General features: G+C 43.7%; 1 pseudogene; it reads right to left on the bottom strand.

The window, feature by feature from the left end:
* The window catches only part of LOC124656187, a 42,675-nt pseudogene extending 31,631 nt beyond the window's left edge, over positions 1 to 11,044 (bottom strand).
* Positions 11,045 to 22,147: the final 11,103 nt, after the last annotated feature.

Here is a 22,147-nt window from a genome sequence, read left to right as displayed (position 1 = left end):
GCAAGATCTAATCTACAAGATCGAAGCAACGAGATGTATGTGAGACTAACCCTCGAAGAATCCCAAGCCTACGAGATTAGATCTCGTTGTTGATGTAGTCGATCATCCTGTGCTGCAATCCGGCAGCACTTCCGTACTCGGTCGTGCGTACGGTGTCGATGAAGCCCGTCCTCTCCTGTTCCAAAGGGCAGCGGAGGTGTGGTAGATCCCTCGGAATCCCGAGCAGCACGACGGTGTGGTGGTGGTGGTGGAGGAGAAAAGTTGCATGGCTTCGCCTAGGCCGGAGCGAGACTATCGGTGGGAGAGAGAGGCGGCCGAGAGGTCAAGGGGTATGAAGGGTGTGCGTCCCTGCCCCCTCCCTCTTTATATAGGGGGGAGGGTCAGTTTGGGTGGCCCCCAACCCCCTAGATCCATCTAGGGCCGGCGGCCAAGGAGTGAAAGGGGGGAAACTTGCCCCCCAAGTTGATCCTCCCTAGGGTTTTGGTAAACCCTAAGGGGTGGCCGGCTCTGGGCCCTCGGGGCTTGGTGCGCCTGGCCCATTAGGGCAAGGCAGCACCCCTCGCCCATGTTGGCCCCCTAGGTTGTGGGCCCCATGGTGGAACCTCTGGAACCTTCTAGAACCTTCCCGATCTTCCACCGGAAAATCCCGAACTTTTCTGAAACCTAGAAATCAACTTCCCTTATATGAATCTTATTCTCCGAACCATTCCGGATCTCCTCGTGATGTCTTGGATCCCATCCGAGACTCCGAACAAACTTCGGACTCCGTCTTATATTCCAAATCTACTTATGCGACATCGAACCTTAAGCACGTCACCCTACTGGTTCGTGAACTATGCAGACATGGTCGAGACTCCTCTCCGACCAATAACCAATAGCGGGATCTGGAGATCCATAATAGCTCCCACACATTCAGCGATAACTTAGTGATTGATTGAACCATTTACATATGATACCGATTCCCTTTGTCACGCGATACTTTACTTGTCCGAGGTTCGATCATCGGTATCTCCATACCTAGTTCAACCTCGTTACCGACAAGTACTCTTTACTCGTACCGTGGTATGTCATCTCTTGTGACCTTGTCACATGCTTGCAAGCTAATCAGATGTCATTCCACCGAGAGGGCCTTGAGTATATCTATCCGTCATCGGGATGGACAAATCCCACTCTTGATCCATATGCCTCAACTCATACTTTTCGAATGCTTAATCCCATCTTTATAACCACCCGGATTTACGCAGGTGACGTTTGATGTAATCAAAGTACCCTTCCGGTATAAGTGATTTACATGATCTCATGGTCAAAGGACTAGGTTACTATGTATCCGAAAGCTTATAGCAATTTGAACTTGATGACTTGATCTCACGCTATGCTTACTATGGGTGTATGTCCATTATATCATTCACCCAATGACATAACCTTGTTATTAACAACATCCAATGTTCATGATCGGAAACCATGATCATCTATTAATCAACAAGATAGTTTTACGAGAGGCTTACTAGGGACTCGGTTGTTTACACAATACACATGTATTAATGTTTCCGGTTAATACAATTATAGCATGGGGTGTAAACATTTATCATGAACACTAAGATATAACAATAACCAATTTATTATTGCCTCTCGGGCATATCTCTAATGATCTCCCACTTGCACTAGAGTCAATAATCTAGTTTACATTTGTAAAGATATAACACCTTGGTCTTCCGGTGCTTATCATGTTTTTCTCACGGGAGAGGTTTCGAGTCAACGAATCCGACACGCTCGAAACGTATGTATTTTGCAATTCATTTGCGTCTCAACGCATCACTCCTTTTCCAAATGAGTCGGCATTAATCGTATATGTTCGGTCTTACGGTGGAACCTTAATTCCGCGGTCTGAAATATGTCACTAATATTGTCACACACAATATAGCTTCAAAGTTACGACACTATCGGAACTACACGAAATTCTCAAATAACTTCTCGACTTAACATCCTCGGTCATTTGTCAAAACAATGACATACTCGCCTATCGTTTGTAGAATCCGTCACAATATTTAGAACTCATCTAAATCTAGCATTGTGTTACCTTTTAATGAACACTTAGCCAAATTGAGATTTGAAATTCATTTTTATATGTGACCAAACTAATATCGGTGCAACACCTTACGGCGATTTGTTTGTCATTACCCCATACAAAACTATATATATCCTTGGTTCTTCTAAAGTACTCAAGGATATTCTTACTGTCGTCCAATAATCATCACATGAATCATTTTGGTACATGCTCATAACATTTTAGAGCACAGGACATCTGATTGTGTACATATTATTCGTGATCTAAAATCACTCATGTGTTTTTACTCATTGAGTGTCGGATACACTCAAGTCTTGTTAAACCTTCACATGAAAAGAACACTTTCTTAATATTTTTATATTTAACTACTTCAATATTCATTCATGTACTTTGACTTAAACTTATTGTGCGTTTCAATATATCTTCATAGGTCTTGACGCTAAATATATTTTAGTCCATATCCTTTCATTGAAATTAATTCTCAATGAAACCTTTTATTCACATGAAGTGCATAATTACATCATTTATAATCAATGATATGTCATCCACATATGATATTATAACTATGTCTCAGCGCTCCCACTTAATGTCTTGCAAATGCAAGCATCTTCATCATTTCTGATGAAATCAAAAACTCTTCGACTATTTCATCCGGTGAAGATTCCAACTCCGCGATACTCACTTCATCCAACTGAAGTTTGTATACCTATCTAGTATTCCACGGACCAGCAAAACTCTTGGTTGTATCTAGTATACATCCTTAATACACACTTCCGGTAAGGAATGTATTTTTTCCATCCTTCTAACATATATCGTAAAAGAAATATGTAGTGATTAATAGAATAATCCACATAGAAAATAAACATCGCTGCAGAAGATCTAATATTATCGTAGTAAACTCTTTGAACTTTGTCGTAACAACTTTTCGACAAGTCGAGCTTTTTCAAGGATATTGCAACCAAGTCCATCAATTTTATAGGTCTTTTTACTTTCAAGAAAGTATTCACCTATCTTGGATTTCATGGCACTCAGCCATTTTAACGGAGTCGGGGCCCATCATAACTTCTTTGTATGTAGTTGGTTCATTATTGTTCAAATTCAATCCTTTGTCCACAAATCATTTATTTGATCACAAAGTAAACCATACCTACAAGGTTTAGTGGGTACTTTGATCTCCATGACTATAACTCTTTGTAGACATGGGAGCTATGATCATCGTGGCCGCTTCCGGAACCATTTCCGATGCTGTGCTACTCTGATCATCATGCTCAGGTTCATAAACCTTATCAAGTTTCATTGTCCTCCCACTCAAATACTTCGCGAGAAACAATTTCTTGGAAATAAGTAAGAAACATCGACATACACTTTTGTCTTTGAATCCATAGTGGAAAGAATTCCCAATGAATTCTCTCGGGATAACCAACAAAGACATTCATCCGATTTTGGTTGTAAACTTATTTACTTATGCTACGCATACCAAAATTTAAGAAAGGACTATTAGGGTTTATACCCATGCCATAACTCGTATGGTATCATTTCAATGGATTATGATGATGCTCTATTCAGTGTAAAAGCGGTAGTCTCTAAAGCATAATCCACAAAAATATAATGACGTCATTTATTTTATCTCATCATTAATCTAACAAGGTTTGGATACGTCTCTCGGATACTCCATCATCACTATGATACTCCAAGAAACGTGAGTTGTAGAACAATTTCATAACTCTCTTAGGTGTTCGCTAAAACTCGTAATTCAAATATTTCCACCATGTTCCAATCATAGATATTTGACTTTTCTATTACGATGATTTCCACTTCGTGATGAAATTTATTTGAATCCATTCAAATGTTTCAAACTTCTTCCTTATTGAATAAATATATCCACATATATATGATCAATTCATTGTTGGAAGTTTTCATGAAGTAGAAGAATCTCCCGCACACAACTATGCCCGATGAACCACATACATCATCATGTATGTTTCCACTAAGTTAGTTGCCCGTTCAACTCTTGGCCTATGAACGGTATTTCAGTCATTCTCTTTAGAAGAGATTTGCAAGCGCCAAACGATTCAAAAATCAAATGACTCCAAAAATCCATTTGCATGGAGTTCCTTCATGCGTTTCTTTCTAACATGACCTAAATGGCGGTTCCACTAATAAGTGGAATTCACATCATTTGCCTTATGGCATTTTAGCGTCAGTGTTATGCATGTGTGCTTTACCATAAAGATTTATAATAACTTATCCATCGTACATGGAATACTGTCATAATTTGAACAACTCATTGTTTTCATTTGACCAGAAAAAAACAACAATTATAAAGTTCTTTATTATAAATCTGAAGGGATAGGTAGAATGCCAACGACGAACACAATAACACTTTATTTTGTTCCAGACGTGCATTCCTACCATATTCCTTGTTAATCACTTAGGCCATTGTATTCTTGTATTGCGTTGTTTTGTATGACACCTCATACCAACCAATATGGTAAAAATACCCAAGAATTTCATTGTGTGACCAAACAAGGAATACATTCATAACATGTACATCATCTATATACATCTGGGCTAGACTTTCTAGTCTTTTCTTTCTTTCTGCCAAAAAATCTTTTGTAGTTTCTCTTTTAGCTTTCCTCATTCTCAGAAAACACTTCACCTTCAATAACTTCTAGGTCTATTGGTCAAGTACTAATAACCTTGAGGTTCTTACTTTGAAGTGATCATCACATGACAAGTGTTCCAGATTTCACTATTAGTAACCTTTTAATGTGATGAACAATTTCACTCATATTTTTTATCCATCAAATCATGAAGACTTTCCGAGACCATGTCTGTACATGCTAGGCTCGTAAAGTTTAACCTTAGTACTCGTATGTGCAAATCTGGCTTGCACCCATTGTATGCACACGTAGAATCTATAATACCCGATCATCACGTGATGCTTCGAAATGACGAGTCTTAGCAACGGTGCATACTAAGGACGATCACTTCATGGATATGCGAATATTGTTAGTGCCCAACTAGTTGGAGGATTGGGACGCCGAGCGTCTTCAACCTTCGTACATTCCCATAAAACTTATGAGTTTATGTAGTCTCACCAGATCATATATCTCATACCTCGCTTATTTCAGAAAACAAAATTTTCATCTCCTTACTTTTCAAACGGATTTGAACTTTAAGTTTCACGGAGACAAGATGGTTTTAGGTACTAACTGAAACCATTGCTCTTTGAATCAGCAATGTGAGGTTTACTAAAAGTTTCCAATATAACTTAATCATTTCTTGATTCTTTAACAATATGGTACCAGTCCGTAATTCTTGTCAGACATAACTGTATTTCTATCTCAATTATAAGACTAGCGCATGGTAGATAACGGATGCCAATTCTACAAATTTAATTCAAAATACTATTCGGACTATGTTCATGATAATTAGTTCATGTTTTATTCTAATTACTAATGAACTCCCACTTAATACAACATCCCTCATAGTTGTTTAGTGGCATACGATCCATATCCACTACACCAAAACCGATCATCACGTGAGAAGATGTAGCTTCAATGGTGAACATCAACATGTTGATCATATCATCCATATGACTCGTGTTCAACCTTTCGGTTTCATGTGTTCCGAGGCCATGTCTGTACATGCTAGGCTCGTCAAGCAAACCCAAGTATTTCCGCGTGTGCAACATGGCTTACACCCGTTGTATGTGAACGTAGAATCTATCACATCCGATCATCACGAGATGCTTCAAAACGACGAACTGTAGCAACGGTGCATACGAGGGGAGAACACTTTATTATCTTGATATTAATGTGAGGGATCATCTTATAATTCTACCGTCGCGATCTAAGCAAGATAAGATGCATAAAGGATTAACATCACATGCAATTCATAATATGTGATATGATATGTCCTTTCTTCTTGTGCTTTTGATCTCCATCTCTAAAGCACATGAGCATGATCTCCATCATCACCAGCATTGCACCAAGGTGCATGGCATCGCTTCATGGTTGTCCATCACTTAACAACTACTTGAAATAAAACTATTACATGATGAATAGACATGCAGGTCTTAACAAATTTAAAGACAACCATTAGGCTCCTTCCGGATGCCATAATACAATAATGAACATCTCATACATCAAAAATAATCATCATCACATCATGGCCATATCACATCACCAAACCCTGCAAAAACAAGTTAGACGCCTCTAATTTGGTTTGCATATTTTACGTGGTTTAGGGTTTTCGAGTAAGATCCAATCTACCTACGAACATGAACCACAACGGTGATACTAGTGTTGTCAATAGAAAGAGTAAATTGAATCTTAACTATGGTGAGAGAGACAGACACCCGCAAAGCCACTTATGCAATACAAGTTGCATGTCAAGCGTGGAGCAAGTCTCTCATGAGACCCGGTCATGTAAAGTTAGCCCGGGCCGCTTCATCCCACTATCCCCCAAGATGCAAAGTACACTAACTAAAAACAACAAAAACATCAACGCCCAAAAATCCATTGTGTTCTACTCGTGCAACAGATCTATGCATAGACACGGCTCTGATACCACTGATGGGTTCGTTGCATAAAAAAATCTACCGTGAACATGAACAAAAACCAAGATCCAATCTAGGAAGAAGCAAGATCTAATCTACAAGATCGAAGCAACGAGATGTATGTGAGACTAACCCTCGAAGATTCCCAAGCCTACGAGATTAGATCTCGTTGTTGATGTAGTCGATCATCCTGTGCTGCAATCCGGCAGCACTTCCGTACTCGGACGTGCGTACGGTGTCGATGAAGCCCGTCCTCTACCCGTTCCAGCGGGCAGCGGAGGTGTGGTAGATCCCCTCGGAATCCCAGCAGCACGATGGCGTGGTGGTGGTGGTGGAGGAGAAAAGCTGCAGGGCTTCGCCTAAGCCGGAGCAGACTATCGGTGGGAGAGAGAGGCGGCTAGAGGTCAAGGGGTATGAAGGGTGTGCGCCCCCTGCCCCCTCCCCTCTTTATATAGGGGAGAGGGTCGGTTTGGGTGGCTCCCCAACCCCTTAGATCCATCTAGGGCCGGCAACCAAGGAGGGAAAGGGGGGAAACTTGCCCCCCCAAGTTGATCCCCCCTAGGGTTTTGGTCAACCCTAAGGAGTGGCCGGCCTAGGCCCTTTAGGCTTGGTGCGCCTGGCCCATTAGGGCAAGGCAGCACCCCCTCGGCCCATGTTGGCCCCCCTAGGTCGTGGGCCCCATGGTGGAACCCTCCGGAACCTTCTAGAACCTTCCCGGTCTTCCACCAGAAAATTCCCGAAATTTTCCGAAACCTAGAAATCAACTTCCCTTATATGAATCTTATTCTCCGGACCATTCCGGATCTCCTCGTGATGTCCTGGATCCCATCCGAGACTCCGAACAAACTTCGGACTCTATCTCATATTCCGAATCTACTTATGCGACATCGAACCTTAAGCACGTCACCCTACGGTTCGTGAACTATGCAGACATGGTCGAGACTCCTCTCCAACCAATAACCAATAGCGGGATCTGGAGATCCATAATGGCTCCCACACATTCAGCGATAACTTAGTGATCAATTGAACCATTTACATACGATACCGATTCCCTTTGTCACGCTATACTTTACTTGTCCGAGGTTCGATCATCGGTATCTCCATACCTAGTTCAACATCGTTACCGACAAGTACTCTTTACTCGTACTGTGGTATGTCATCTCTTGTGACCTTGTCACATGCTTGCAAGCTAATTAGATGTCATTCCACCGAGAGGGCCCAGAGTATATCTATCCGTCATCGGGATGGACAAATCTCACTCTTGATCCATATGTCTCAACTCATACTTTTCGAATACTTAATCCCATCTTTATAACCACCCATTTACGTAGTGGCGTTTGATGTAATCAAAGTACCCTTCCGGTATAAGTGATTTACATGATCTCATGGTCAAATGACTAGGTTACTATGTATCTGAAAGCTTATAGCAAGTTGAACTTGATGACTTGATCTCATGCTATGCTTACTATGGGTGTATGTCCATTATATCATTCACCCAATGACATAACCTTGTTATTAACAACATCCAATGTTCATGATCAGGAAACCATGATCATCTATTAATCAACAAGCTAGTTTTACAAGAGGCTTACTAGGGACTCTGGTTGTTTACACAACACACATGTATTAATGTTTCCAGTTAATATAATTATAGCATGGGGTGTAAACATTTATCATGAACACTAAGATATAACAATAACACATTTATTATTGCCTCTCGGGCATATCTCTAATAGACGCCGCATCCTGAGACGGGGTCCGTGTGGGTTAACCCGCAATCCAAGACCCTGTGTACGTCGTACGTCTCCAAGTTCAACCAGAAGCACGGTGATAGCTCCAAACCAGAGGCCGAGGACTTTGACCCTGAGGTTGCGGTGCTTGCGGGAGAAGGCTTGAAGCATGGCCGCCTATGGCTTGGTGACGGGTGCGTCGACCCAGCGACTGTTCCCTCTCTCCGCCAGATCCGTCATGGTCGTAAGAGCGGCTAGCCTCAGGTAGAGACCCGGCCACGGGCTTCAGATCTAGCTGTCGATCGGTTATGGGTATGTTCTTCCTCAGGCCTCTACCTTTCCTTTACATGTTTTTTATTGAAATGTTAATGACATCGCGGCAACACAACGTAGGAGGAGATTGCGGCAAAGGAGCAGCAGGCCCAGGAGCAAAGGCCGCAGATGGAGCGGCAGATTCTAGACTACCAGCAGAACCAGGCATAGATGATGCAGCAGATACAACAGCAGCAGCAGATGATCCAGCAGCACCAGGCACAGATGAACTGGCTGTTGAGCCAGACCAATCTGTATTCTCCACCGGGGAGTCTTCCTCTTCCTCCTTTCTCCTTGCCGTGGATGCCGCCACCGTCCACTCATAGCCCGGTGAGTACTTTCACCGTGAACAACACGAACATCATCCGGAGACTGAACCACGGTGAGTCCTCCTACACTTGTGCCCAACCCGCTACTTGTACTTGGTCAAGTGTTCAATATGCAAATGCAAATGCTAATTCCATCAACCTTGTAGGTTATCCGTCACAAGGCAATGACGATGATGCCGGCGGAAGCAATGTAGGAGAAAAAGGTTGATGCCATGGTCGTCGTGCACTTGTCGGATTGTATGCACTTGTAATGGATTGTAATAATGGACATTATTGATATTTAACTTGTGTGGATGGACTATGGACTCTATGTAATGCATTGTATGCATGGATATGTGAGTTTGATGTACTTGTGGTGTTCCCGTAGTGTTTGGTGATGATATGTTGTATATGCTCTATTGTCAATTGCTATTTTTGAAATGCAGGGAATATGCAAAAAACAGCAAAAAAAATTGAAAAAACTGGGCCCTTTGTTGTGTGTATGCACACGACAAAGGACTTTTGGTCACTTTGACGTGTGCACACACACGGTAAAGGAGCCACGTGGCGGCAGACTGTAGACCTAGGAAGCTCCTGGGGCGTGCTTAGAGGGGCCTTTGCCGTGCGTGCTGGCGCACGGCACAGCGCCGCCGCACGGCAACGAGCAGGCCGCAAGACAACGTTGGCCCGCATGGCAAAGGCTAGCCCGCACAGCAACGTTGGCCCGCACGGCAGACCCTAGCCCGCACGGCAAACACTAGCACGCACGGCAACGGCCTTTGCCGTGCAAATGGTGCTGCCGTCGGATGCTTTGCCGCGCGCTCTTTGCCGTGCGTCCGCGCACGGCAACGCCTTTGCCGGGCGTACAGGGTTGCTCACACGGCAAAGACCATTTTTCCCGTAGTGTGGTGTTCCAGCCGCAGTGCGACACGAAGCAGGCGGCCGACGGGTGCGGAAGCGGGCGGCCGACGGGTGCGAAAGCACGCGCTGGTGGGGCGCCCAGCCGACGACCAGTCCCTTCCCCTCGACGCAGCGACTGAACGCGTCGAGCCAGCCCTCGCCGACCACCCCGTCCATACTGTTCGGCTGGACCGCCCAAAGGAAGGGCATGCCAGTGAGCTCCAGCCCGTCGGCGAACTCCTCGAAATGCGCCGCGTCGAAGACGGTGAGGCTGCCGAACGCGACGTAGATGACCGAGCCGCGGGTCTGGGCGTCGAGCCAGTCGAGGCAGGTCGCGTCCTTGGGCCAGAAGTGCCTCGCCGCCGATGAATTCGATGCCGGCGGCGCTTCGAGTGGGCCGACGGGAAGCACGTTCGGGACCAGATCAAGCGCCTCTGACTCGATCTCATTGAACGTGTTGCAGATGACTGTGGCGGCCAGCCGTATCGCCCGGTTGGTCTTGAGCAAGTTCTTGATGTAAACCCTCATTCTGTCCAACGAGCTACCTAGGGTGGCCCAGGGGATCTCGACCGCCTCGATGGGTGGCATCTTGGGGCTCAGCCCTGATAAAACGTACTTCATCTCTCAGTCCAACGTCTCAATACACAAAGTTGTCTAGCTAGGAGGATGAATAATTTTTCTCTTACCACATTCGTCGAGGATGTTGTCCTCGATGAACCTGGGAACGTGCAGCCCGAGCGCCAAGACGGCGGCCGAGAAGGTCGAGAACAAGGCGAAGCGGACACCCGCCGTGTCAACCAGCTCCAGCGCCCAGCACATGGACACATCGGCGATCACCCACTTTATCTTCTTGGATCTGATCATCTCCTCGAGCGGGCCGAGCATGGCGGCAGGCAAGCCGTTGGCCAGCATGGAGATGTCGGTGCGGTCGCCGTCGGGGCCATGCCATCCGGGAACGAGACCATGTGGATACCGTCGGGGATGGCTCCCGTCTTGCGGCCATGGCCTTGAGGACGCGGTCGTGGTTGAAGTCTGTATTCACGAAGTCAACCTCGAACCCGTGGTTGAGGAGCCGGTGGGAGAGCTCCATGAGAGGCATGACGTGACCTTGTGCCGGAAAGGGCACCACCATTAGGTGAGGCTGGGAACTCGGAGGAGTTACCATTGACTAATTGAATGCCCGTGCGTTGCCACAGTTCTCTTCAGTTTATCTTGCGTCATATATTTAAACACAATCCACATGAAATTTCACATGTATAATAGAAAATGTTCATGCTTTGCTAAGAAATAACACCACGTAGTTTATCTATGGAAACCAATTCCTAGATTTGTTTCTATTTCAAAAGTCTGATATATCCTGTTCATGGCGATCAATTTTCAATAACCTATATGTCATTGCGATGCCATTTCCTCCACAAAAGTGGGGTCTTCCCTATTTCCTTCTCCAACTCCGTATCTAACCATGTGTGATGCTCGTCCCCTCTCCGCAATCCACAAGTGACCCACTCTACTGGTCAATTTTTAAATTTTGGTAAGCCTCCTCGACTTATGTTTGTATCAGCTGGCTTTGTGCTTTCCTGGCGCACAAATCTTGCTTTCAACAACTGTCACAAGACCACCCTTCAACTCTGCAATTTTTGTTATTGTATTTTTCTATAAAAGTAATACCATTATACCAAGTATCCACCAAAAGGGTGCCCAAACACCATGTAAACAGTTAAGTTTAATTCGGTAACAACTTCTTGGCCTTGGGATGAACACAAATTAAAGATGATCTCCTCCACTATGTAAATATTATCTACCGTAGAATAAAAATTTGAATGGTACTATTCACTTAATTAGAACAAATTAATTTGTTGAGATGCTTTGTATAGAAATATAACATACGCTGGCAAAAAAAAAGAATCCCCCTATCCAATTGAACAAGAAAGCTTGATCATCTAAAGACTACGTATATGAAGATAGCATACACTGGTAAACAATAACAAAAAGAATCACCATTTCTTTATTACAATCTCATAAATATCAAGGGACCATAACAAATAAAGAGGCTCGTCTAATATAAATAAACTGACCAACGGGGAAATGATCCCTCCCTTAGCTATACGTTAGGATGAGACTCTCCAGCGATTTCTCGCTACGGATGATAACCCGTTTAGTTCGCCCTCCAGCGATTTCTCGCTTTGTGGGATTCGAACCCGGGTGAACTGGCTGCGCACTCGCCTTGCCTTGTCACTGAGCTAGAACTCAGTTCTCAGGCTCGCCTAATATACGTAAGCTACTTGTAAAACAAATATTTAGATAAAAAGTTGAGTAATGAAGTTTTAATTCAGGGATGGCCTCTACAATTTTCTACCATTGCTGTGATTTACACGCACAATTTAGAGACAAGCTTAAATTTTGTTAGCACTAGTTGAATGTTCGTGCGTTGATATAGCTTTTTTTTCTATTAGTAAAGAGTCCCACTCCAACAATAATGATATTAATGAACTCCACATTCACCCTAACCCAACTCGGAACTGGCCTGGCCGATGCACATAGGTGTTTTCTAAGACTTTGGAAAATCACCATATTCATTTAAAAAGCTCATGACTTCGGAGTTGCTATGGGATACCATAAAGAAATATAGAAGTAATTGATTGTGATCTCCTTCACACCCCATCCTCCGGCTAAGTCCCCTGCATTGTCCCTCTGCTCCATCATCCCAAGCCATGATCTTCTTCGGCTCATATGCCCCAGTCATGCCTATTGTATTTTTTCTCATATTAATAGAAAATTAATTTATACATGTAACATTCAAAACAATGAAGACATTATCTCTCTATATTAGCCATTGGTGGTGGGGGACTAAGATATTGATACTGGTTAGCCTTCCTTTGTCACCACGATCCGCCTTAGTCTCCACCGCAAATTTGCACCAGATGTTGCTGACACTCTTTTGTGTCTATAGGCCATAAGGAAAACTAGTAAGTCAAACAATGTAATATTTAAACAATTAAATACGACAAGATCATATCAAGTTAAACTAATGAGTAAGAAAAAACTTAAAGGTCACCTCAATGAAAACCGTAAAAATAAATTAGAGATAACGAGCATCATTGATCTTCATTAAAGAAACCACGCTACAAAGTTCTTGCAAATGAAAACGAAGAGAAACAAGTCAAAACGTGAGTAGAGCCCAGGATAAAGAAAATATAGAAAATGCAGTTCATTCGTGGGCATAGCTAAAGTATTAAAAACCATTTTTTTCTGAAATAGGCCTTCATCCTCTTCGGTTAGTAATCCTTTCAAGCTCCAGCTAGTGTCCATCCACCCCATCTCCAGTCTTTTTTGGTTTTGCTCTATCTCCATTGTAAGTTTATGTTAAAATATTAATTTATTAATCTTGTAACAAATCATCATTATCAAGTTAGTCATGCTTATAGAGTGGCTAAAACTTACTAACAAGAAGAACTCAATTTGACTCAAAAACCCGAAGTGAATCTCAATTACAGGGAGAAAGATGCCCCATTAATACACTGCATTCTTACTTCGTGATTTGGGCACTATGTACAATGGCAGGCATGATAATTTGAGGTTTGGCCTGTTAGGCATCTAGTAGTAGTTATTAGTAGAAGATAAAGTTAGAGATCCTATTTTATAGACACAGTGTTTTCAGTTGGTCATCTTAACATGGGGTGGATAAGCTATATTTGAATTTAGCGAGGTGGTAATGACCAAGGTAAATCCTGAACCAAGGTATGTAGATCAGCTTACACTCAAGAGTGTTCACCATCGTCTGCCCTTCACGTGTGATGCTACTGCCGGACCGCTATTTAACATATCTCACAAAGCATATAAAAAATAGCTACATAATATCTCAACAAGAATAAGATCATACTTACTTTAATTGAAATTTAATTTGATAAAAAACTACAATTGACTTGCATGAGAAAAACCGAAAGGTCATCATTTTTTTCAAATGTCTTAGAGTTGCAGCAGCATAAGGGCAGCGAATCCGAATATATAGAAGCATTCTCCAGAAGTACTACAAATATTACTCCGAGACTCGTCATAGGTGCTAGAATTGTCTTGCAAAAAATCTCTTTCTAATATAATGAGCAGTGCTATGTGTATATCCAAGAAATGAAATGTAATCTGGAACAAACAGAAAACAAACTGTAGCAATGATCAACTTCTACATTCTTGTAGTGTATTTTTTTTCTCCTCTAATATAGTGGGCAGTGCTAGTGCTCCTGCATGCATTTGACAAAAATCGTATGCTGGTCTTTTGACTCTCAGTTGTAATATGTAGGAATTTGTTGTACGAGTTGTTCCTATGCACACCGTTTCCGTACATAATTCCATTGACTCGTACCTCTTGGAAAATGCATATGGTGCCAAGAAATCATGTGAAAATTCAGGTTAGACATGCTCGTAAAGGTTAAGTTCTACTATTCATGTCATTTACTACATGACAAATTAGTAATATACCCAACAAAACCCTCTAAACAGGCCATAAAACAACTAAACTTTGCCATAAATAAACCTCAATTGCCACAACATGAAAACCAACAGGAATCCCCTCACCTTTGAGGTGTGAGCACTATGAGAGCAGCTGGAGCCATTGAACTAAGTGCAGCTGCGGCAACGTCTCCTTCCTCCCACACGAGCTCTCTGTAGCAGTGGCCGCCCGCTTGTCTAGTCCTCGATCTGCAGCCACAAATCACAGAGCTCGATCTCAAACTCATCATATAAACTATAGGATCCCAAAGGACATGAAAGTCACACCTTTATTCACAAGTTTCAAGGCACCTACTGCCAAGCCGGCGCTTCTCTTGGCCCCTCCCAGGCTCAGATGACGTCGGCGGCGCTGCAGGTTCCACCTGGTCAGGACATGGCTCACATTAGTCAAATTGGGCCCAATGTTCCTGTGTGATTCGAACGGGTTCAAGAGACTCACGTTGGGGAAGCACTCCAGGGGAAGGGCAGAGGGGGCAGGGACATCAATATCGGGCGTTTTGCGGGGGAGCTTAGGCGAGGTCTCCACCATCGCATTCACTGGAGGCTTGGTGAGGGTGGGCTAGACCGCAGTGACGACGGAGGAAAAGGTGGACACGCATAGGAGTTAGACTGGAACACGCCGATGCACCTAGTCAAGTAGTCATTCTTCCGCATGAAGAGCCATGACACAGACTAAAATTCAAATTTATATTGGAAGAGCATAAAAACAAAATATTTAGGAGTATATAAATGTGCTACAGTGAATAAAGAAAAACTTCACAAATAAGTGGGCACAAACACGTCAACTTTGTTGCTTCTTACAATAATAGACTAAGACTCCATGGAGAAATCACAGGTACGGATCCTAATACTGAGAGAGGAGAAGCAACAACTTAACATAAGTTAGGCCATAGCACAAAACTGAATAAACACTTGAAAGCACAGGGGAATCTCACATGATTTAGAAGCTGGACCTCGTGCATTCTCCACCACCTACAAGCTACGATAAAACACAAGACTGATAAGGAAACACAAGATATGAATCTGCAAAGAACTGAATAAGGACATGTCCATTACCTGCTTGACGACCTCACAGACACATTGCATGTATCATGGTAGGGTTTCCCGTTGGTGTTGCAGACTTGCATGGGGGAGAGAGCCAGAGAGGTGTTGGGAGGGGGTGGCCCAGCAAGGATGGGTAGAACGGCAGGGAGATCCGACCTCCTCCTCTCCCGCCTTACCATATCGTCGACCTCCTGCGTCGTTGTCGTGCTCGACGACAAGAGCCGCCACCTGCTGCGAGGAACTCCAGCCGCCACCTAGAGTCGTGGCCGCCCTGGTCGAGAAGGAGACCTTCCGGCTAGGCTAAGCCAGGGAAGGGGCACAAGGAGATGAGAAGGTGAGAGGCGGCGGCAGCACACGGGGCAGCGACGAAAGGCGAATGGAACGAGGAGGGTAGGAGTTTTCCTGAACTTGGTAGGAGATAATTTGGTTAGCGGAAACGAGGGAATCACGTCCCAATTTTTTCTGAAAGATCTTGTGTTAAAAGGAAAGAGCTGATTGTATCCCCGATTTTGTTATCGCGGATGGTGGGATGGAAGAGGAATAGATTGAACGGTCTAGATCTGTTGAATGACGACCACCAAAATGCGTTGAGTGTCAAACGACCAACTCCCAATTAATAGTAAAGATTACAGTAAATGTGAGTTACAAACAAATTTTGAAATCAACCCTTTAATTTTTCAAGCATTGGAATAGCCTTTGATTTAGCGAGTAGACAATGTGAAGCTGATAAACATCTTTTGCAGCTCATTTGTCAGGTGCATCTAGATCTCCAAGTATCAGCTCGATCTGACCGAAAGAAATAGGATTGTCCAAATTGTCCGTTCTTCTCTATTGAGCTCCCTTTAGTGGTAGTGAATCTTGTCTTCTTCTTCATGTAAAGACTGTGAGTCAAATATATAAGGGATTTCTATTTTCGTGCCCTCAGGTCCTTAGTTGTACTCAGTTTTCCCCAGCTCCTTAGTTTTTCCTCAGTTTTCCCCAAGCCCTTGTCTGAACCGCAGAAGGAGCTCGGACGGAAGGAATCCGTTAAGTTGACCGTTCCGTGCTGACGAGTGGGGTCGTGTCGTTTGTGGGGTCGCGTCGTGTGGGACCGCGTCGTGTGGGGCTGGTAGGAAGGGACCGCGTGGGACAGGACGAGGCCGTGTTTGTGTGGCCGTAGCGTGTGGGGCCGTAGCGTGTGGAGCCGTGTGGGTCCGGGACGGGGGCACAAATGGTTTTTGTCTCTTTCGCCCAGATTAGCAGTTTTCAATGTACCTTTTTCCTCTCTATCGCTCGATCTCATTCATATTTGATAGCCCAAATTGGTAGCAAATCTAGAGCAGCTTCTCCTTCTGTTTTTTAACGCCATTCATTTCTTTATGCTTTCGTTTTTACCCAATCAGGTAGGAAATCTAGGGCACAAATCCAGAGAAAAAATATAGGATAAGCTGCATACAGCAACCAACATAGCATAGATATATTCAGGACAGATCCAAAAGTAGTACCGATAGATCCAACATAAGCTACATTTTACATGAAATTAAGCTGCTCTACAGATAGAGCGAGTCACATATAGAGAGTGCGAGTAGGCACGTTCAACGCCTCCGGGTAGCGCGTGTGACTCGCTTGGAGGTTGCGCGAGTGAATCCCAAGTGCTTTGTGTTTGGCCATGTACGCATGCACGTTCACGGTCCTTCCAACTCTAGCGCCACATCTGCCAATGGATTCAGCATGGTTCACCAGGGAGTTGAAGTCGGTGGCGCGGAGCTTCCTGTTGCAGAAGGGGCACTTGTAAATGCCTCGAGCAAAAGGGCCATCGTAATGGCCGGACTGCAGCCTCCTGAGGACGTGACGAGTCTTGGTGTGGAAGGACTCGTCGTCGCTGTCGACGTCGCCGCTCCGCACCTGTCACGTAGCACCAAAGATCGTGCAAAAAACACGGAGTCAATTGCAACGATGATGGAACAGAGAGTGAACAAAAAATCATGCATGATAATATGTGCTCGAAAAAAAGAGGTAGCCTCAGTTACATTGGACACACTTATATCCAGGATTTGAGTCAGCAAACCCTGAATCAAACCCTGAATCAGGATCATGCACAACAAATTTGTACACACCAATTGTTTACTGACCAAACCCTGAATCAGTTTATGCCCAAATATTCATCATCATCGGCACAAATCTTAAACAAAAGCAAATCACAAACACTAATAACGCAAGATCTAACACAAAAGGATCGAACTAGGAACGGACGAACGAGTAATAACGCAAGATCTAACAAAAAAGGATTGAACTAGGAACAGACGAACCGTAATAACGGTAGATCTAACACAAAATGATTGAAATGAGATAAGAACAAGGGAACAAAGGGTTACCTCCGGCTCGTTGTCGACGATGGTGGTGTCGTAGGGGTTCTCCGGCGCGTCGTACTGCACTGGTTCGTACGGGTCCCAATCGACGGGGGACTGGACGGTGGCGGCGGCCGATGCGCCGGCTGCTACGTTGGAAGCAGCGACAGGGGCCTGGACGGGGGCGGCGGCCGATGCGCCGGCTGCTACGTTGGAAGCAGCGACCGGGGCCGGGAATGGGGGCGGCGGCCGATGCGCCGGCCGCTACGATGGAAGTAGCGACGGGGGCCCGGACGGGGCGGCGGCCGATGTGCCGACAATGGGCATCTCATTCTTCTCCATCGCGGCGGTTTTCTTCGGGGTTTTTTCTTCGGTTGTGGAGAAGATGACGGGACAGGAGAGGCGGTTGCAGTGAGCCAGTGAGAACGTGCGTCGAGGGAGAGAAAGAGGGGCTCTATAAAGACGAAGGTGGCGTGTACCGCAACACGCGTCCGCTATGCACGGCAACACGCGTCCGCTATGCACGGCTGCAGCGTGCACCGCTACCCGAGTCTAACCCCGGGACGTTTGGTGTACTCGGTTATAACCTCGGGCCTTATACGGAAATTTTATCCGTACTCGGTTTTCCCCTCGAGGACTTAGACCGGCAAGTGCAATATACTCAGTTTTACCCTCAAGTAGCTGGTCAACAGAGAGTCAACAAATGAGATTAACATAGCTAATTGAGTCATTTCATGCGCAAAAAATCCAAAAAATAAAAACATAGTGGCAACTACTCATGGAGTCTTCCTACGCAACTCTGCCACCTAGAAAACCTTAACAAACATATATAAATCAAGTTTTACCACAAATTGCCACTTCTCAGAATCACTAGTGTAGCTATGAAGATGCATGGTTTTCCACCCAAACCCCTTTGCAAAACATCTTTCCCAAAACATAGTTTGTCTAAATGAGGCCATAATTGTCACACTCATGTATATTTGAATTGCAAATAATTTGATGTAGCCCAATATGAATTATATTGTACAAAACACACATTTTTCATTTTGTAATTCTTTTGTTTGAATCCCTTAGTCTATTTACTATTTATGTGCCCTTGGATTCTTAGTACTACTCAGTTTTGCCCTCAAGTACTCGTCACAAATGCTCTGAGAAGCCCAAACTTATCCCGATTGGTTGAGCCGTTGTCACACGGATCGACTCCACGAACCGTTGATCCACCGATCTAACGGGCAGTATACCCCTATCCGTCTCTTCGTGGCAACCTCTCTCTCTCTCTCTCTCTCTCTCGTGGCCACCCATCTCTCTCCCTCTCTCGTCGGTGGAGAATGCAATGACGAGTTTGCCACTTAATATATAGTATTGGTATAAACATGAGGCATACATATTTGCGGATTTCGGTGATTGCATTATTTGTCAGCCCTCTAACAATTATCAACTATCTTGAGCTGTCCCTTTCTTTTAGGGAATATAGTTTGGGATATAGTATTGGTATTTTGAAACGGCCTAAAAGTGGTATAATTTTGTTATAAACATGAGGCATACATTTTTGCGGATTTCGGCGATTGCATTATTTGTCACCCCTCTAACAATTATCAACTATCTTTAGCTGTCCTTTTCTTTTAGGGAATATAGTTTGGGATATGGTATTGGTATTTTGGAAAGGCCTAAAAGTGGTATAATTTTGGTATAAACATGAGGCATACATTTTTGCGGATTTCGGCGATTGCATTATTTTTCACCCCTCTAACAATTATCAACTATCTTTAGTTGTCCTTTTCTTTTAGGGAATATAGTTTGGGATATGGTATTGGTATTTTGGAAAGGCCTAAAAGTGGTATAATTTTGGTATAAACATGAGGCATACATTTTTGCGGATTTCGGCGATTGTATTATTTTTCACCCCCCTAACAATTATCAACTATCTTGAGCTGTCCTTTTCTTTTAGGGAATATAGTTTGGGATATAGTATTGGTATTTTGAAACGGCCTAAAAGTGGTATAATTTTGGTATAAACATGAGGCATACATATTTGCGGATTTCGGGGATTGCATTATTTGTCACCCCTCTAACAATTATCAACTATCTTGAGCTGTCCTTTTCTTTTAGGGAATATAGTTTGGGATATAGTATTGGTATTTTGAAACGGCCTAAAAGTGGTATAATTTTGTTATAAACATGAGGCATACATTTTTGCGAATTTCGGCGATTGCATTATTTGTCACCCCTCTAACAATTATCAACTATCTTTAGCTGTCCTTTTCTTTTAGGGAATATAGTTTGGTAATTTCGGTGAATGCACACACTAACTTTGAAAACAACTACAAGTAAATGTAACTCGAATAATGGATTTGTAACTAGGGATCCCTTGTAACAACTTCTAGCGCCTGATGAGCAATGATAAGAATCCGATCGCAATTATACAACAAAAAAACAACGAGCCATCAGATTAGCTTGCTTCTTCAACTCGATCGGCTACCTTAACTGCTTGTTCATTTTCTTCAGTTCTCCCTTCACTTCCACCAGTTCTGCATTGGGAGCATTAGGCATAATCGGAAGGTCCCTAATCGGAACGGCTCCTCTCTCCGCCGCATTCTCTACATCAAGTCCCCCTCCCAAATTGCGCCCCCAATAGCGCCAATTGATTCCTGCAACCGAAGCCTCCGAACGTACACATCGATCCACTCGAAATGCCTGCATTTCTTCAAGATCTGAAAACAACAACGTGAACCCTAAATCCCAAATTCGAGGGAATAACAAGAAAATCGAGAGAAAACAGAGAAATTGGAGCGAGATCTAACCTTATGCCCCTCTCTATATGACAAGCTCTCGCATGCAACGAACTCACGTCCACGGTTGCCGTTCTCGTCCGTCTTACAGATCGACCGCTTCAGAGGCTCTTGGCGTGGGCAGTCAGGGCATCTTGTCAAAGGCACGGGTCCATACTGCGGCCATGAAGAACGGGAGGTCGAAGAGAAACTAGACATCACCCGCGTGCCGGAGAAGGGCTGCCGCTGGCGGAGAAGAAGAACAATGGGGCACGGAGAAAGAAAGGGGAAGCAATGGCACGGGCACGGGCGCGGGCTAGCTCGGGCTCCCATTTTGCAACGGTCACCTGGGTAAGCTGTGGGTCCGGCGCGCTCACGTGGACAAGTTGTGGGTCCCACGATGATCTGGATAAGTGGAGACGTGTCCACTGCGGGGCACCAACAGCGGCCCCACTTGCCAACACCAACCAACGTCAACTAAACGGGATTCCTTCCGTCCGAGCTCTTTCTGCGGGTTATAGACAAGAAGTTGGGGAAAACTGAGGAAAAACTAAGGAGCTGGGGAAAACTGAGTACAACTAAGGACCCGAGGGCACGAAAATAGAAATCCCAATATATAATTGCTTAGAGATTTAAAGAAGCATATTTGACCGATATTGAAAGCTTGAGCTAGTTAAATTATTTAGAAAAACATATCATTAAATTACTCCATGAACCATGGATAACCTCCCAATAAGTTCCTCGCAAAAAAAAACCTCCCAATAAGTGAAGGGAAAGGCAAGAATGACTTGATTTCAGGTAAACAATGAGAACATATGCCTTTGGAAATAAACTCGTTAAATCTTTACTTCTAGCAGCAAAAATGATCGTCTCTTCCGATCAAACTCCCATCCAAAAGTGGTGACTGCTGAATCGGTTATGCTTGATAAAACTTAATAGTATTTAAATAAAATAATAAAAGAGAGCTACAAAAATCAGTACCTTGCTACCTGCCTGCCTGGACCAATTATTTCTAGGAATATTACCCATGAAGTTCATGTGTCTACGACCTTCGCAATGCAGAGCAGGCTTTGAGAGCAGTTCACGAATCAAATAAAAACAAGTTGTGTACACCTCACAATGAATATCACCAGTGAATGGCACCCAAGTTGTATTGATTATAATAGCATCATGTTACAATTGTCTAGGGTCCTAACATGACCATAATATCTTAATTGTTTTATCAACTTTTTACTAAAAAACAAAGATTGCTAGTTCAGTTAGAAACATCATAACTTTTTGTTGTTGCAGTGTACGTCTAGTGGTTCTGTAGTGAGATCTCTGCTAACAAGAAAGAATCAATATTAAGTTTTCAGTTGTGTGACTTGTGTATGGACACAAAAACAGCATGAGCCAGTAGTTCATCCTCTTGCTTTTCAAACTAATGTATACCAAACTGTTGCGACAACATGAGCAGTAAACCTGCCATGCACATGGGTAGTAAATTAAAGTTATTCAAGTGGCCAACTTCCATGTGAAGTAAGAGAAAACATTAAACATGTAGCAAATAACCATTCTATCATGGATCCACTTCAGATAATTTAGAGGAAAAAAGGACAATCACCATTCTTTGCAAGCCGATTGGAT

Source organism: Lolium rigidum, chromosome 5 (assembly GCF_022539505.1).
Source record: "Lolium rigidum isolate FL_2022 chromosome 5, APGP_CSIRO_Lrig_0.1, whole genome shotgun sequence".
NCBI classification, from domain to species: domain Eukaryota; kingdom Viridiplantae; phylum Streptophyta; class Magnoliopsida; order Poales; family Poaceae; genus Lolium; species Lolium rigidum.
Note: the sequence above shows the minus strand (reverse complement) of the source record. Positions and strands in the feature narration are given on the sequence as shown.